Source organism: Rhinoderma darwinii, unplaced genomic scaffold (assembly GCF_050947455.1).
Source record: "Rhinoderma darwinii isolate aRhiDar2 unplaced genomic scaffold, aRhiDar2.hap1 Scaffold_4214, whole genome shotgun sequence".
Lineage (NCBI taxonomy): Eukaryota > Metazoa > Chordata > Amphibia > Anura > Rhinodermatidae > Rhinoderma > Rhinoderma darwinii.
The window spans coordinates 13,264-32,107 of record NW_027463765.1 but is presented as its reverse complement, the minus strand read 5'-3'; positions in this window follow the sequence as shown (position 1 = coordinate 32,107).

Sequence of the window (18,844 nt, the reverse complement as noted above, 5' to 3'; positions counted from 1 at the left end):
AAATACGGCTCCAATACGTCGGCAAACATCTGCCCATTCATTTGAATGGGTTTGCCGACGTACTGTGCAGACGACCTGTTATTTACGCATCGTCGTTTGACAGCTGTCAAACGACGACGCGTAAAAATACAGCCTCGTCAAAAGAAGTGCAGGACACTTCTTTGGACGTTTTTGGAGCTGTTTTCTCATAGACTCCAATGAAAACAGCTCCAAAAACGGACGTAAAAAACGGTGCGAAAACGCCGCGAAAAATGCGAGTTGGTAAAAAAACGTCTGAAAAGCAGGGTCTGTTTTCCCTTGAAAACAGCTCTGGATTTTCAGACGTTTTTGTTGACTACGTGTGAACATACCCTTACAGATACGGCTTTGAAGCCGACGTTTTGTTTTTGCAGGAGACCAGGCTGTCAATTTTGGCAGACGTCGTAAAAACTAGGAGGGAATGGTGACGCGGGCCCTCCTACTGGTCTCTTGCGGCTGAGCCGTATAGCGGTGTGGCGGTTCTTTTCACTGCACAGGTAACATGCCGACGGATGATTGAGTTAGAAATGGGGAGGTGCTTGATCTTAGATGTTCTCATGAGGGGGCAAGAACTAAGATTAATTAATATCTATGGTCCACAGACCAAGTGGGACAGGAAAAGCCTCTTCATGAGAATTAAGCCTTTCCTTTTTACGAGCCAACAAGTCATCTTTGGAGGGGATTTTAATACTGTCGTTAGACCCCGAGACAGAGGAGGTTCCAGAGATAAACTGGATTATGATAGTGTGGCATTAAGTAGCATAGTTAGCGATGCTCGCCTGGTGGATATCCAAATCAGGGATCCTGGAGGTTGTCAGATCCTCCTACTCGCACCTCTTGGGAAAGCAGGATCTAAGCAGACACGAGATGTCGGCTTTCCTGGCTGAAACCATCCTGAGCCAGGGCTAGACCCCTCTCTTGGTGTTTTGATGGATTTGATCAACGAAGAGGAAGTGGGACTGGCGATTGATGGGCTTGCCCTAAAAAAAAATCGCCAGGGCCGGATGGCTTAACATCTGAGTTCTATAAAACCTTCAAGGGAACCCTAGTTCCCCTCTTGACTGCGGTGTTTAATGAGTGCCTTTCCTTGGGTACTTTTCCAATGTCAATGAGGAGGTCGGCCTTGATCGTTTTATCGAAGGGTAAAGACTCAACCTGTATTGAGAATTTGGCGTCTCATAGCGCTGCTCAATACGGACAGAAAGGTTCTTGTCAAAGTACTGCTTAATTGGCTGGTGAAGTTTGCATCCCGGCACCTTTCACCGGTCCAGCATCGCTCTGTTCCAGGCCGCAGCACGTTTAGTGCTGTCCTCAGTGTCAGGGAGGTAGTGGAGCAGCGCTGGTCAACAGAAGGGGTACATCCTGTCCTTGGACCAGGCCAAGGCTTTTGACCGGATGGACCACGTGTACCTCTGGTCGGTCCTTCTGAGGTACGGCCTACCAAGGGGGGGTTTGTCAATTAGGTACAGAGCTTATACACTGGGGCTGAGACTTTTTCGCTGGTGAACGGTTGGGTTGGAACCCCCTTTGTGGTTGGGTCTGGTGTCCGCAGGGTTGTCCCTGGAGCCCTTTGCTATATGCGTTCGCGATTGATCCTTTTCTTAAAAGGATTGATCGTGGGCCATTGGCGGGAGTCGGGGCCGGCCTGGAGGGGCCGGAAGCCACTCAGAGGGTGGTTGCGTACATGGACGATGTCTCCATTTTTGCCTCCTGAAAAGGGGTGGCGGAGTGGGTGATGTCGGAAGTGGAACATTACTCATTGGCATGTCAGTCCAAGATCAACCGGGATTTTGGAATTTGGCCTGGGCGATTACCCCAAGAAGAACTGGGAGGATAGGCTGAATCTAGCTGCCAAGCAGGTCGGCCAATGGAAGGGTTGGTCCTTAACCCAGAGAGAAAGTGTTCACCTGGCCAAGGCCTAGCTGTTGCCCATGTTGCTCTACATAGACAGTGTGTGCATCTTGCCAGAACCTCTCTGGGCTCGGGTCTACAGCCTGTTCTTCCAGCTGTTATGGGGGAACAGGCTTAACCTAATCAAGAGGGAGGTTACTTACCTACCAAGGAGACTAGGCGGGTTAGATATGGTTAACCCGGTGGTGTTCCTAGTGAACACCTTTGTTAAGATCAACCTGGCAAACCTCTGGCAAGAGAAAGCTCCTTGGTGGATATCCTCATGCAGGGGGTGGTTTCGGCCTTTCTTCCAGGAATGGGAGAGAGGAGGGCAAGTGAAAGACCTGCGTACACCTCACGGACATCTTCCGTCTTATACCACCCTGGCGCTGAAGATTGTTCGCCGGTGGGGTCTGGGAGTGTAGGAGATCAGGACCATGTCGAGGAAATTTCTTGACAGGAGGGTCCTGATGACCCACTTCCAGAAGCCCCCGGCGCTCAAAGACTGCCCAAGTAGTGACCTCGGGGTGGGATTAAAACTTTTAAATTCAGCGAGGATTCCCCAGAAGTTTTGGGATCTGGCTTGGCGTTGCTTCCATGGGAGACTGTTTGTAAAGGACAATTTGAAGTACAGAAACTCTGATGATAGGGGTTGTCCCCGGGAGGAGTGCGGCGGAGTGCTGGAAAGCATGGAGCATTTCCTGCTTCATTGCCCTTTCAATACAGAGGTATACAAAAGGGTGGGAGCCTCCATAGGTTGGCCAGGCTTAACCAGCCTCTCCTATGATGGATGGGCCTATGGAGTGTTCGGAGACCTCGGTGGTAGGGACCATTACACCTTGTTTCTAGTCAGTATAGTGGTCAGGCACTTTACGTGGAATGCACAATGTCTAGTTTCTACCCAGAAGAAAATCCTCCTAGTGGATGAGGTTGTTCGCAATATCATGGGTGACCTGGTGAAGGTGCATTCTTTGGAGGTCGGCAGATTGGGAGCATCCAAAGCCTCTCGTCTTTGGGGGGGCTTTTCCTTTTGGGTGCCTTAATGTGTCTGCCTTCATGAGGGAGAGGGGGTCGTCTCCAGTGCTCAACCGGAGGTGGGGGTCTGCATTCCGCTGAGGCACCAAAAAATAGCGATAGGGCTCGGAATAGGGAAAGGTGAGGGTCAGCATAGGGTCAGTTTTCAATAGGGTCAAGAAAAGGGCTAGTAATAGGGTAAGGAGATAGGGCAAGCGATAGGGAGGGTGTAGCGGTGGACGTGGGACCTTGGCCTCTGGGGGGGTGCTGGGGGGGCATTTCCCTTCTCCCTCTCTGGTGATGGGCTAGGTAAGCACAGGAAGATTTTTGTTTTCTTTAGGACTGAAATGGCAGGAAAAAGGTTTACAAGCGACCGAACTTGGTGCTTTCGGGTACGGTGTATTTTGTATATGGTTTGGTATTTGGACAAGTTGGTGATCTGTATTGTATTATATTGTAGAAATGTTGTTAGAATAGGGATAGACTTAAGGAGGTTAATAGATAGGTTGGGAGGGGGGCGCGGGGGCGGGGTGTGCCTGACCCAGCCCTGGACTATGCGGACATGGGAGGACATGGGGCGGGGGGCTGGGCTGGGGTGTTGGGTGTGGTGGTGGGGGCCAGCATCTGGACTATGCGGACATGAGAGGACATGAGGCGAGATGCTGGCAGGGGTGGTGGAGTTTAGGTAGGATGGGTCTGGTTAAGGAAAGTCAGAATGTGTATAGTGTGATTAAAAAATAAATAAAATAAAAATAAAAATATATATATATATAATAAATTAATATTTTTTATTAGTAGTAGTATTATTATATTTTGTATTATTCTATGGTTTTATTTATTATTGTTTTTGTTTATTATTATTGTTATTATTTTTATTATGTCATTTATTTTAGGCCTTTTGGTTGACGCAGGTAGGCGTATTTTCTGTTAGTACTTTTGATGATGTTTATATATATATATATATATATATATATATATTCTAGTTATTGTTTCGTTTCGGATGAAGTGTAGATGTAAGTATATAAGAGTGGGGAGTATCTGGCATAGTTTTCTCTTCTTATATACAGAGATATATATAAAGAAATTTTGTTTATAAGATTTTGGTTATATGGAATTAGTTATGTATTTGTTTTCAGTTTATGTTTTGTACTTTTCTATAAAATAAAAAAAGAGTTACAGGCTGCTGGATGGTGAGGAGGGGACACTGTCCTCTAATAACATATATTACAGAGGCTGCAGGCAGGAGAGGGGGTACAGGCTGCTGGAAGGTGAGGAGGTGACACTGTCCTCTAATAACATATATTACAGAGGCTGCAGGCAGGAGAGGGGGTACAGGCTGCTGGAAGGTGAGGAGATGACACTGTCCTCTAATAACATATATTACAGAGGCTGCAGGCAGGAGAGGGGGTACAGACTGCTGGAAGGTGAGGAGGTGACACTGTCCTCTAATAACATATATTACAGAGGCTGCAGGCAGGAGAGGGGGTACAGGCTGCTGGAAGGTGAGGAGGGGACACTGTCCTCTAATAACATATATTACAGAGAGGCTGCAGGCAGGAGAGGGGGTACAGGCTGCTGGAAGATGAGGAGGTGACACTGTCCTCTAATAACATATATTACAGAGGCTGCAGGCAGGAGAGGGGGTACAGGCTGCTGGAAGGTGAGGAGGTGACACTGTCCTCTAATAACATATATTACAGAGGCTGCAGGCAGGAGAGGGGGTACAGGCTGCTGGAAGGTGAGGAGGTGACACTGTCCTCTAATAACATATATTACAGAGGCTGCAGGCAGGAGAGGGGGTACAGGCTGCTGGAAGGTGAGGAGGGGACACTGTCCTCTAATAACATATATTACAGAGGCTGCAGGCAGGAGAGGGGGTACAGGCTGCTGGAAGGTGAGGAGGGGACACTGTCCTCTAATAACATATATTACAGAGGCTGCAGGCAGGAGAGGGGGTACAGGCTGCTGGAAGGTGAGGAGGTGACACTGTCCTCTAATAACATATATTACAGAGGCTGCAGGCAGGAGAGGGGGTACAGGCTGCTGGAAGGTGAGGAGATGACACTGTCCTCTAATAACATATATTACAGAGGCTGCAGGCAGGAGAGGGGGTACAGACTGCTGGAAGGTGAGGAGGTGACACTGTCCTCTAATAACATATATTACAGAGGCTGCAGGCAGGAGAGGGGGTACAGGCTGCTGGAAGGTGAGGAGGGGACACTGTCCTCTAATAACATATATTACAGAGAGGCTGCAGGCAGGAGAGGGGGTACAGGCTGCTGGAAGATGAGGAGGTGACACTGTCCTCTAATAACATATATTACAGAGGCTGCAGGCAGGAGAGGGGGTACAGGCTGCTGGAAGGTGAGGAGGTGACACTGTCCTCTAATAACATATATTACAGAGGCTGCAGGCAGGAGAGGGGGTACAGGCTGCTGGAAGGTGAGGAGGTGACACTGTCCTCTAATAACATATATTACAGAGGCTGCAGGCAGGAGAGGGGGTACAGGCTGCTGGAAGGTGAGGAGGGGACACTGTCCTCTAATAACATATATTACAGAGGCTGCAGGCAGGAGAGGGGATACAGACTCCTGGAAGGTGAGGAGGTGACACTGTCCACTAATAACATATATTACAGAGGCTGCAGGCAGGAGAGGGGTACAGGCTGCTGGAAGGTGAGGAGGTGACACTGTCCTCTAATAACATATATTACAGAGGCTGCAGGTAGGAGGGGGAGTACAGGCTGCTGGAAGGTGAGGAGGTGACACTGTCCTCTAATAACATATATTACAGAGGCTGCAGGCAGGAGAGGGGGTACAGGCTGCTGGAAGGTGAGGAGGTGACACTGTCCTCTAATAACATATATTACAGAGGCTGCAGGCAGGAGAGGGGTACAGACTGCTGGAAGGTGAGGAGGTGACACTGTCCTCTAATAACATATATTACAGAGAGGCTGCAGGCAGGAGAGGGGGTACAGGCTGCTGGAAGGTGAGGAGGTGACACTGTCCTCTAATAACATATATTACAGAGAGGCTGCAGGCAGGAGAGGGGGTACAGGCTGCTGGAAAGTGAGGAGGGGACACTGTCCTGTAATAACATATATTACAGAGGCTGCAGGCAGGAGAGGGGTACAGGCTGCTGGAAGGTGAGGAGGTGACACTGTCCTCTAATAACATATATTACAGAGGCTGCAGGCAGGAGAGGGGGTACAGGCTGCTGGAAGGTGAGGAGGTGACACTGTCCTCTAATAACATATATTACAGAGAGGCTGCAGGCAGGAGAGGGGGTACAGACTGCTGGAAGGTGAGGAGGTGACACTGTCCTCTAATAACATATATTACAGAGGCTGCAGGCAGGAGAGGGGGTACAGGCTGCTGGAAGGTGAGGAGGTGACACTGTCCTGTAATAACATATATTACAGAGGCTGCAGGCAGGAGAGGGGGTACAGGCTGCTGGAAGGTGAGGAGGTGACACTGTCCTCTAATAACATATATTACAGAGGCTGCAGGCAGGAGAGGGGGTACAGGCTGCTGGAAGGTGAGGAGGTGACACTGTCCTGTAATAACATATATTACAGAGGCTGCAGGCAGGAGAGGGGTACAGGCTGCTGGAAGGTGAGGAGGTGACACTGTCCTCTAATAACATATATTACAGAGGCTGCAGGCAGGAGAGGGGGTACAGGCTGCTGGAAGGTGAGGAGGTGACACTGTCCTCTAATAACATATATTACAGAGGCTGCAGGCAGGAGAGGGGGTACAGGCTGCTGGAAGGTGAGGAGGTGACACTGTCCTCTAATAACATATATTACAGAGGCTGCAGGCAGGAGAGGGGGTACAGGCTGCTGGAAGGTGAAGAGGTGACACTGTCCTCTAATAACATATATTACAGAGGCTGCAGGCAGGAGAGGGGGTACAGGCTGCTGGAAGGTGAGGGGGTGACACTGTCCTCTAATAACATATATTACAGAGAGGCTGCAGGCAGGAGAGGGGGTACAACCTGCTGGAAAGTGAGGAGGTGACACTGTCCTGTAATAACATATATTACAGAGGCTGCAGGCAGGAGAGGGGGTACAGGCTGCTGGAAGGTGACACTGTCCTGTAATAACATATATTACAGAGGCTGCAGGCAGGAGAGGGGATACAGGCTGCTGGAAGGTGAGGAGGAGACACTGTCCTCTAATAACATATATTACAGAGGCTGCAGGCAGGAGAGGGGGTACAGGCTGCTGGAAGGTGAGGAGGCGACACTGTCCTCTAATAACATATATTACAGAGAGGCTGCAGGCAGGAGAGGGGGTACAGGCTGCTGGAAGGTGAGGAGGTGACACTGTCCTCTAATAACATATATTACAGAGGCTGCAGGCAGGAGAGGGGGTACAGGCTGCTGGAAGGTGAGGTGACACTGTCCACTAATAACATATATAACAGATGCTGAGGCAGGAGAGGGGGTACAGGCTGCTGGAAGGTGAGGAGGTGACACTGTCCTCTAATAACATATATTACAGAGACTGCAGGTAGGAGAGGGGGTACAGGCTGCTGGAAGGTGAGGAGGTGACACTGTCCTCTAATAACATATATTACAGAGGCTGCAGGCAGGAGAGGGGTACAGGCTGCTGGAAGGTGAGGAGGTGACACTGTCCTCTAATAACATATATTACAGAGGCTGCAGGCAGGAGAGGGGTACAGGCTGCTGGAAGGTGAGGAGGTGACACTGTCCTCTAATAACATATATTACAGAGGCTGCAGGCAGGAGAGGGGGTACAGGCTGCTGGAAGGTGAGGAGGTGACACTGTCCTCTAATAACATATATTACAGAGGCTGCAGGCAGGAGAGGGGGTACAGGCTGCTGGAAGGTGAGGAGGTGACACTGTCCTCTAATAACATATATTACAGAGGGGCTGCAGGCAGGAGAGGGGGTACAGGCTGCTGGAAGGTGAGGAGGTGACACTGTCCTCTAATAACATATATTACAGAGGCTGCAGGCAGGAGAGGGGGTACAGGCTGCTGGAAGGTGAGGAGGTGACACTGTCCTCTAATAACATATATTACAGAGAGGCTGCAGGCAGGAGAGGGGGCACAGGCTGCTGGAAGGTGAGGAGGTGACACTGTCCTCTAAAAACATATATTACAGAGAGGCTGCAGGCAGGAGAGGGGGTACAGGCTGCTGGAAGGTGAGGAGGTGACACTGTCCTCTAATAACATATATTACAGAGGCTGCAGGCAGGAGAGGGGTACAGGCTGCTGGAAGGTGAGGAGGTGACACTGTCCTCTAATAACATATATTACAGAGGCTGCAGGCAGGAGAGGGGGTACAGGCTGCTGGAAGGTGAGGAGATGACACTGTCCTCTAATAACATATATTACAGAGGCTGCAGGCAGGAGAGGGGGTACAGACTGCTGGAAGGTGAGGAGGTGACACTGTCCTCTAATAACATATATTACAGAGGCTGCAGGCAGAAGAGGGGGTACAGGATGCTGGAAGGTGAGGAGGTGACACTGTCCTCTAATAACATATATTACAGAGGCTGCAGGCAGGAGAGGGGGTACAGGCTGCTGGAAGGTGAGGAGGGGACACTGTCCTCTAATAACATATATTACAGAGGCTGCAGGCAGGAGAGGGGGTACAGGCTGCTGGAAGGTGAGGAGGGGACACTGTCCTCTAATAACATATATTACAGAGGCTGCAGGCAGGAGAGGGGGTACAGGCTGCTGGAGGGTGAGGAGGGGACACTGTCCTCTAATAACATATATTACAGAGAGGCTGCAGGCAGGAGAGAGGGGGTAAAGGCTGCTGGAAGGTGAGGAGGTGACACTGTCCTCTAATAACATATATTACAGATGCTGCAGGCAGGAGAGGGGTACAGACTGCTGGAAGGTGGGGAGGTGACACTGTCCTCTAATAACATATATTACAGAGGCTGCAGGCAGGAGAGGGGGTACAGGCTGCTGGAAGGTGAGGAGGTGACACTGTCCTCTAATAACATATATTACAGAGGATGCAGGCAGGAGAGGGGTACAGGCTGCTGGAAGGTGAGGAGGAGACACTGTCCTCTAATAACATATATTACAGAGAGGCTGCAGGCAGGAGAGGGGTACAGGCTGCTGGAAGGTGAGGAGGTGACACGGTCCTCTAATAACATATATTACAGAGGCTGCAGGCAGGAGAGGGGGTACAGGCTGCTGGAAGGTGAGGAGGTGACACTGTCCTCTAATAACATATATTACAGAGGCTGCAGGCAGGAGAGGGGGTACAGGCTGCTGGAAGGTGAGGAGGTGACACTGTCCTCTAATAACATATATTACAGAGAGGCTGCAGGCAGGAGAGGGGGTACAGGCTGCTGGAAGGTGAGGAGGTGACACTGTCCTCTAATAACATATATTACAGAGGCTGCAGGCAGGAGAGGGGGTACAGGCTGCTGGAAGGTGAGGAGGTGACACTGTCCTCTAATAACATATATTACAGAGGCTGCAGGCAGGAGAGGGGGTACAGGCTGCTGGAAGGTGAGGAGGTGACACTGTCCTCTAATAACATATATTACAGAGAGGCTGCGGCCAGGAGAGGGGGTACAGGCTGCTGGAAGGTGAGGAGGTGACACTGTCCTCTAATAACATATATTACAGAGGCTGCAGGCAGGAGAGGGGGTACAGGCTGCTGGAAGGTGAGGAGGTGACACTGTCCTCTAATAACATATATTACAGAGGCTGCAGGCAGGAGAGGGGGTACAGGCTGCTGGAAGGTGAGGAGGTGACACTGTCCTCTAATAACATATATTACAGAGAGGCTGCAGGCAGGAGAGGGGGTACAGGCTGCTGGAAGGTGAGGAGGTGACACTGTCCTCTAATAACATATATTACAGAGGCTGCAGGCAGGAGAGGGGGTACAGGCTGCTGGAAGGTGAGGAGGTGACACTGTCCTCTAATAACATATATTACAGAGGCTGCAGGCAGGAGAGGGGGTACAGGCTGCTGGAAGGTGAGGAGGTGACACTGTCCTCTAATAACATATATTACAGAGGCTGCAGGCAGGAGAGGGGTACAGGCTGCTGGAAGGTGAGGAGGTGACACTGTCCTCTAATAACATATATTACAGAGGCTGCAGGCAGGAGAGGGGGTACAGGCTGCTGGAAGGTGAGGGGGTGACACTGTCCTCTAATAACATATATTACAGAGGCTGCAGGCAGGAGAGGGGGTACAGGCTGCTGGAAGGTGAGGAGGCGACACTGTCCTCTAATAACATATATTACAGAGGCTGCAGGCAGGAGAGGAGGTACAGGCTGCTGGAGGGTGAGGAGGTGACACTGTCCTCTAATAACATATATTACAGAGGCTGCAGGCAGGAGAGGGGGTACAGGCTGCTGGAAGGTGAGGAGGTGACACTGTCCTCTAATAACATATATTACAGAGGCTGCAGGCAGGAGAGGGGGTACAGGCTGCTGGAAGGTGAGGAGGTGACACTGTCCTCTAATAACATATATTACAGAGAGGCTGCAGGCAGGAGAGGGGGTACAGGCTGCTGGAAGGTGAGGAGGTGACACTGTCCTCTAATAACATATATTACAGAGGCTGCAGGCAGGAGAGGGGGTACAGGCTGCTGGAAGGTGAGGAGGCGACACTGTCCTCTAATAACATATATTACAGAGGCTGCAGGCAGGAGAGGAGGTACAGGCTGCTGGAAGGTGAGGAGGTGACACTGTCCTCTAATAACATATATTACAGAGGCTGCAGGCAGGAGAGGGGGTACAGGCTGCTGGAAGGTGAGGAGGTGACACTGTCCTCTAATAACATATATTACAGAGGCTGCAGGCAGGAGAGGGGTACAGGCTGCTGGAAGGTGAGGAGGTGACACTGTCCTCTAATAACATATATTACAGAGAGGCTGCAGGCAGGAGAGGGGGTACAGGCTGCTGGAAGGTGAGGAGGTGACACTGTCCTCTAATAACATATATTACAGAGAGGCTGCAGGCAGGAGAGGGGGTACAGGCTGCTGGAGGGTGAGGAGGTGACACTGTCCTCTAATAACATATATTACAGAGGCTGCAGGCAGGAGAGGGGGTACCGGCTGCTGGAAGGTGAGGAGGTGACACTGTCCTCTAATAACATATATTACAGAGAGGCTGCAGGCAGGAGAGGGGGTACAGGCTGCTGGAAGGTGAGGAGGTGACACTGTCCTCTAATAACATATATTACAGAGAGGCTGCAGGCAGGAGAGGGGGTACAGGCTGCTGGAAGGTGAGGAGGCGACACTGTCCTCTAATAACATATATTACAGAGAGGCTGCAGGCAGGAGAGGGGGTACAGGCTGCTGGAAGGTGAGGAGGTGACACTGTCCTCTAATAACATATATTACAGAGAGGCTGCAGGCAGGAGAGGGGGTACAGGCTGCTGGAAGGTGAGGAGGGGACACTGTCCTCTAATAACATATATTACAGAGGCTGCAGGCAGGAGAGGGGTACAGGCTGCTGGAAGGTGAGGAGGGGACACTGTCCTCTAATAACATATATTACAGAGGCTGCAGGCAGGAGGGGGGTACAGGCTGCTGGAAGGTGAGGAGGTGACACTGTCCTCTAATAACATATATTACAGAGGCTGCAGGCAGGAGAGGGGTACAGGCTGCTGGAAGGTGAGGAGGTGACACGGTCCTCTAATATATATTACAGAGAGGCTGCAGGCAGGAGAGGGGGTACAGGCTGCTGGAAGGTGAGGAGGTGACACTGTCCTCTAATAACATATATTACAGAGAGGCTGCAGGCAGGAGAGGGGGTACAGGCTGCTGGAAGGTGAGGGGGTGTCACTGTCCTCTAATAACATATATTACAGAGGCTGCAGGCAGGAGAGGGGGTACAGGCTGCTAGAAGGTGAGGAGGTGACACTGTCCTCTAATAACATATATTACAGAGAGGCTGCAGGCAGGAGAGGGGGTATAGGCTGCTCGAAGGTGAGGAGGTGACACTGTCCTCTAATAACATATATTACAGAGGCTGCAGGCAGGAGAGGGGGTACAGGCTGCTGTAAGGTGAGGAGGTGACACTGTCCTCTAATAACATATATTACAGAGGCTGCAGGCAGGAGAGGGGGTACAGGCTGCTGGAAGGTGAGGAGGTGACACTGTCCTCTAATAACATATATTACAGAGGCTGCAGGCAGGAGAGGGGGTACAGGCTGCTGGAAGGTGAGGAGGTGACACTGTCCTCTAATAACATATATTACAGAGAGGCTGCAGGCAGGAGAGGGGGTACAGGCTGCTGGAAGGTGAGGGGGTGACACTGTCCTCTAATAACATATATTACAGAGGCTGCAGGCAGGAGAGGGGGTACAGGCTGCTGGAAGGTGAGGAGGTGACATTGTCCTCTAATAACATATATTACAGAGGCTGCAGGCAGGAGAGGGGGTACAGGCTGCTGGAAGGTGAGGGGGTGACACTGTCCTCTAATAACATATATTACAGAGAGGCTGCAGGCAGGAGAGGGGGTACAGGCTGCTGGAAGGTGAGGAGGTGACACTGTCCTCTAATAACATATATTACAGAGAGGCTGCAGGCAGGAGAGGGGGTACAGGCTGCTGGAAGGTGAGGGGGTGACACTGTCCTCTAATAACATATATTACAGAGGCTGCAGGCAGGAGAGGGGGTACAGGCTGCTGGAAGGTGAGGAGGTGACATTGTCCTCTAATAACATATATTACAGAGGCTGCAGGCAGGAGAGGGGGTACAGGCTGCTGGAAGGTGAGGGGGTGACACTGTCCTCTAATAACATATATTACAGAGAGGCTGCAGGCAGGAGAGGGGGTACAGGCTGCTGGAAGGTGAGGAGGTGACACTGTCCTCTAATAACATATATTACAGAGGCTGCAGGCAGGAGAGGGGGTACAGGCTGCTGGAAGGTGAGGAGGGGACACTGTCCTCTAATAACATATATTACAGAGGCTGCAGGCAGGAGAGGGGGTACAGGCTGCTGGAAGGTGAGGAGGTGACACTGTCCTCTAATAACATATATTACAGAGGCTGCAGGCAGGAGAGGGGGTACAGGCTGCTGGAAGGTGAGGAGGTGTCACTGTCCTCTAATAACATATATTACAGAGGCTGCAGGCAGGAGAGGGGGTACAGGCTGCTGGAAGGTGAGGAGGTGACACTGTCCTCTAATAACATATATTACAGAGGCTGCAGGCAGGAGAGGGGGTACAGGCTGCTGGAAGGTGAGGAGGTGACCCTGTCCTCTAATAACATATATTACAGAGGGGCTGCAGGCAGGAGAGGGGGTACAGTCTGCTGGAAGGTGAGGAGATGACACTGTCCTCTAATAACATATATTACAGAGAGACTGCAGGCAGGAGAGGGGGTACAGGCTGCTGGAAGGTGAGGGGGTGACACTGTCCTCTAATAACATATATTACAGAGACTGCAGGCAGGAGAGGGGGTACAGGCTGCTGGAAGGTGAGGAGGTGACATTGTCCTCTAATAACATATATTACAGAGGCTGCAGGCAGGAGAGGGGGTACAGGCTGCTGGAAGGTGAGGGGGTGACACTGTCCTCTAATAACATATATTACAGAGAGGCTGCAGGCAGGAGAGGGGGTACAGGCTGCTGGAAGGTGAGGAGGTGACACTGTCCTCTAATAACATATATTACAGAGGCTGCAGGCAGGAGAGGGGGTACAGGCTGCTGGAAGGTGAGGAGGGGACACTGTCCTCTAATAACATATATTACAGAGGCTGCAGGCAGGAGAGGGGGTACAGGCTGCTGGAAGGTGAGGAGGTGACCCTGTCCTCTAATAACATATATTACAGAGGGGCTGCAGGCAGGAGAGGGGGTACAGTCTGCTGGAAGGTGAGGAGATGACACTGTCCTCTAATAACATATATTACAGAGAGACTGCAGGCAGGAGAGGGGGTACAGGCTGCTGGAAGGTGAGGGGGTGACACTGTCCTCTAATAACATATATTACAGAGACTGCAGGCAGGAGAGGGGGTACAGGCTGCTGGAAGGTGAGGAGGTGACATTGTCCTCTAATAACATATATTACAGAGGCTGCAGGCAGGAGAGGGGGTACAGGCTGCTGGAAGGTGAGGGGGTGACACTGTCCTCTAATAACATATATTACAGAGAGGCTGCAGGCAGGAGAGGGGGTACAGGCTGCTGGAAGGTGAGGAGGTGACACTGTCCTCTAATAACATATATTACAGAGGCTGCAGGCAGGAGAGGGGGTACAGGCTGCTGGAAGGTGAGGAGGGGACACTGTCCTCTAATAACATATATTACAGAGGCTGCAGGCAGGAGAGGGGGTACAGGCTGCTGGAAGGTGAGGAGGTGACCCTGTCCTCTAATAACATATATTACAGAGGGGCTGCAGGCAGGAGAGGGGGTACAGTCTGCTGGAAGGTGAGGAGATGACACTGTCCTCTAATAACATATATTACAGAGGCTGCAGGCAGGAGAGGGGTACAGGCTGCTGGAAGATGAGGAGGTGACACTGTCCTCTAATAACATATATTACACAGGCTGCAGGCAGGAGAGGGGTACAGGCTGCTGGAAGGTGAGGAGGTGACACTATCCTCTAATAACATATATTACAGAGAGGCTGCAGGCAGGAGAGGGGTACAGGCTGCTGGAAGGTGAGGAGGTGACACTGTCCTCTAATAACATATATTACAGAGAGGCTGCAGGCAGGAGAGGGGGTACAGGCTGCTGGAAGGTGAGGAGGAGACACTGTCCTCTAATAACATATATTACAGTGGCTGCAGGCAGGAGAGGGGGTACAGGCTGCTGGAAGGTGAGGAGGAGACACTGTCCTCTAATAACATATATTACAGAGAGGCTGCAGGCAGGAGAGGGGGTACAGGCTGCTGGAAGGTGAGGAGGTGACACTGTCCTCTAATAACACATATTACAGAGGCTGCAGGCAGGAGAGGGGGTACAGGCTGCTGGAAGGGGAGGAGGGGACACTGTCCTCTAATAACATATATTAAAGAGGCTGCAGGCAGGAGAGGGGGTACAGGCTGCTGGAAGGTGAGGAGGCGACACTGTCCTCTAATAACATATATTACAGAGAGGCTGCAGGCAGGAGAGGGGGTACAGGCTGCTGGAAGGTGAGGAGGTGACAATGTCCTCTAATAACATATATTACAGGGGCTGCAGGCAGGAGAGGGGGTACAGGCTGCTGGAAGGTGAGGAGGTGACACTGTCCTCTAATAACATATATTATAGAGAGGCTGCAGGCAGGAGAGGGGTACAGGCTGCTGGAAGGTGAGGAGGTGACAATGTCCTCTAATAACATATATTACAGGGGCTGCAGGCAGGAGAGGGGGTACAGGCTGCTGGAAGGTGAGGAGGTGACACTGTCCTCTAATAACATATATTACAGAGAGGCTGCAGGCAGGAGAGGGGGTACAGGCTGCTGGAATGTGAGGAGGGGACACTGTCCTCTAATAACATATATTACAGAGGCTGCAGGCAGGAGAGGGGGTACAGGCTGCTGGAAGGTGAGGAGGGGACACTGTCCTCTAATAACATATATTACAGAGGCTGCAGGCAGGAGAGGGGTACAGGCTGCTGGAAGGTGAGGAGGGGACACTGTCCTCTAATAACATATATTACAGAGGCTGCAGGCAGGAGAGGGGGTACAGGCTGCTGGAAGGTGAGGAGGTGACACTGTCCTCTAATAACATATATTACAGAGAGGCTGCAGGCAGGAGAGGGGGTACAGGCTGCTGGAAGGTGAGGAGGTGACACTGTCCTCTAATAACATATATTACAGAGGCTGCAGGCAGGAGAGGGGTACAGGCTGCTGGAAGGTGAGGGGGTGACACTGTCCTCTAATAACATATATTACAGAGGCTGCAGGCAGGAGAGGGGGTACAGGCTGCTGGAAGGTGAGGAGGTGACACTGTCCTCTAATAACATATATTACAGATGCTGCAGGCAGGAGAGGGGGTACAGGCTGCTGGAAGGTGAGGGGGTGACACTGTCCTCTAATAACATATATTACAGAGGCTGCAGGCAGGAGAGGGGGTACAGGCTGCTGGAAGGTGAGGAGGTGACACTGTCCTCTAATAACATATATTACAGAGGCTGCAGGCAGGAGAGGGGGTACAGGCTGCTGGAAGGTGAGGAGGGGACACTGTCCTCTAATAACATATATTACAGAGGCTGCAGGCAGGAGAGGGGGTACAGGCTGCTGGAAGGTGAGGGGGTGACACTGTCCTCTAATAACATATATTACAGAGGCTGCAGGCAGGAGAGGGGGTACAGGCTGCTGGAAGGTGAGGAGGTGACACTGTCCTCTAATAACATATTACAGAGGCTGCAGGCAGGAGAGGGGGTACAGGCTGCTGGAAGGTGAGGAGGTGACACTGTCCTCTAATAACATATATTACAGAGAGGCTGCAGGCAGGAGAGGGGGTACAGGCTGCTGGAAGGTGAGGAGGTGACACTGTCCTCTAATAACATATATTACAGAGGCTGCAGGCAGGAGAGGGGATACAGGCTGCTGGAAGGTGCGGAGGTGACACTGTCCTCTAATAACATATATTACAGAGGCTGCAGGCAGGAGAGGGGTACAGGCTGCTGGAAGGTGAGGAGGTGACACTGTCCTCTAATAACATATATTACAGAGGCTGCAGGCAGGAGAGGGGTACAGGCTGCTGGAAGGTGAGGAGGGGACACTGTCCTCTAATAACATATATTACAGAGAGGCTGCAGGCAGGAGAGGGGTACAGGCTGCTGGAAGGTGAGGAGGTGACACTGTCCTCTAATAACATATATTACAGAGAGGCTGCAGGCAGGAGAGGGGGTACAGGCTGCTGGAAGGTGAGGAGGAGACACTGTCCTCTAATAACATATATTACAGTGGCTGCAGGCAGGAGAGGGGGTACAGGCTGCTGGAAGGTGAGGAGGAGACACTGTCCTCTAATAACATATATTACAGAGAGGCTGCAGGCAGGAGAGGGGGTACAGGCTGCTGGAAGGTGAGGAGGTGACACTGTCCTCTAATAACACATATTACAGAGGCTGCAGGCAGGAGAGGGGGTACAGGCTGCTGGAAGGGGAGGAGGGGACACTGTCCTCTAATAACATATATTAAAGAGGCTGCAGGCAGGAGAGGGGGTACAGGCTGCTGGAAGGTGAGGAGGCGACACTGTCCTCTAATAACATATATTACAGAGAGGCTGCAGGCAGGAGAGGGGGTACAGGCTGCTGGAAGGTGAGGAGGTGACAATGTCCTCTAATAACATATATTACAGGGGCTGCAGGCAGGAGAGGGGGTACAGGCTGCTGGAAGGTGAGGAGGTGACACTGTCCTCTAATAACATATATTATAGAGAGGCTGCAGGCAGGAGAGGGGTACAGGCTGCTGGAAGGTGAGGAGGTGACAATGTCCTCTAATAACATATATTACAGGGGCTGCAGGCAGGAGAGGGGGTACAGGCTGCTGGAAGGTGAGGAGGTGACACTGTCCTCTAATAACATATATTACAGAGAGGCTGCAGGCAGGAGAGGGGGTACAGGCTGCTGGAATGTGAGGAGGGGACACTGTCCTCTAATAACATATATTACAGAGGCTGCAGGCAGGAGAGGGGGTACAGGCTGCTGGAAGGTGAGGAGGGGACACTGTCCTCTAATAACATATATTACAGAGGCTGCAGGCAGGAGAGGGGTACAGGCTGCTGGAAGGTGAGGAGGGGACACTGTCCTCTAATAACATATATTACAGAGGCTGCAGGCAGGAGAGGGGGTACAGGCTGCTGGAAGGTGAGGAGGTGACACTGTCCTCTAATAACATATATTACAGAGAGGCTGCAGGCAGGAGAGGGGGTACAGGCTGCTGGAAGGTGAGGAGGTGACACTGTCCTCTAATAACATATATTACAGAGGCTGCAGGCAGGAGAGGGGTACAGGCTGCTGGAAGGTGAGGGGGTGACACTGTCCTCTAATAACATATATTACAGAGGCTGCAGGCAGGAGAGGGGGTACAGGCTGCTGGAAGGTGAGGAGGTGACACTGTCCTCTAATAACATATATTACAGATGCTGCAGGCAGGAGAGGGGGTACAGGCTGCTGGAAGGTGAGGGGGTGACACTGTCCTCTAATAACATATATTACAGAGGCTGCAGGCAGGAGAGGGGGTACAGGCTGCTGGAAGGTGAGGAGGTGACACTGTCCTCTAATAACATATATTACAGAGGCTGCAGGCAGGAGAGGGGGTACAGGCTGCTGGAAGGTGAGGAGGGGACACTGTCCTCTAATAACATATATTACAGAGGCTGCAGGCAGGAGAGGGGGTACAGGCTGCTGGAAGGTGAGGGGGTGACACTGTCCTCTAATAACATATATTACAGAGGCTGCAGGCAGGAGAGGGGGTACAGGCTGCTGGAAGGTGAGGAGGTGACACTGTCCTCTAATAACATATTACAGAGGCTGCAGGCAGGAGAGGGGGTACAGGCTGCTGGAAGGTGAGGAGGTGACACTGTCCTCTAATAACATATATTACAGAGAGGCTGCAGGCAGGAGAGGGGGTACAGGCTGCTGGAAGGTGAGGAGGTGACACTGTCCTCTAATAACATATATTACAGAGGCTGCAGGCAGGAGAGGGGATACAGGCTGCTGGAAGGTGCGGAGGTGACACTGTCCTCTAATAACATATATTACAGAGGCTGCAGGCAGGAGAGGGGTACAGGCTGCTGGAAGGTGAGGAGGTGACACTGTCCTCTAATAACATATATTACAGAGGCTGCAGGCAGGAGAGGGGTACAGGCTGCTGGAAGGTGAGGAGGGGACACTGTCCTCTAATAACATATATTACAGAGAGGCTGCAGGCAGGAGAGGGGGTACAGGCTGCTGGAAGGTGAGGAGGTGACACTGTCCTCTAATAACATATATTACAGAGGCTGCAGGCAGGAGAGGGGGTACTGGCTGCTGGAAGGTGAGGAG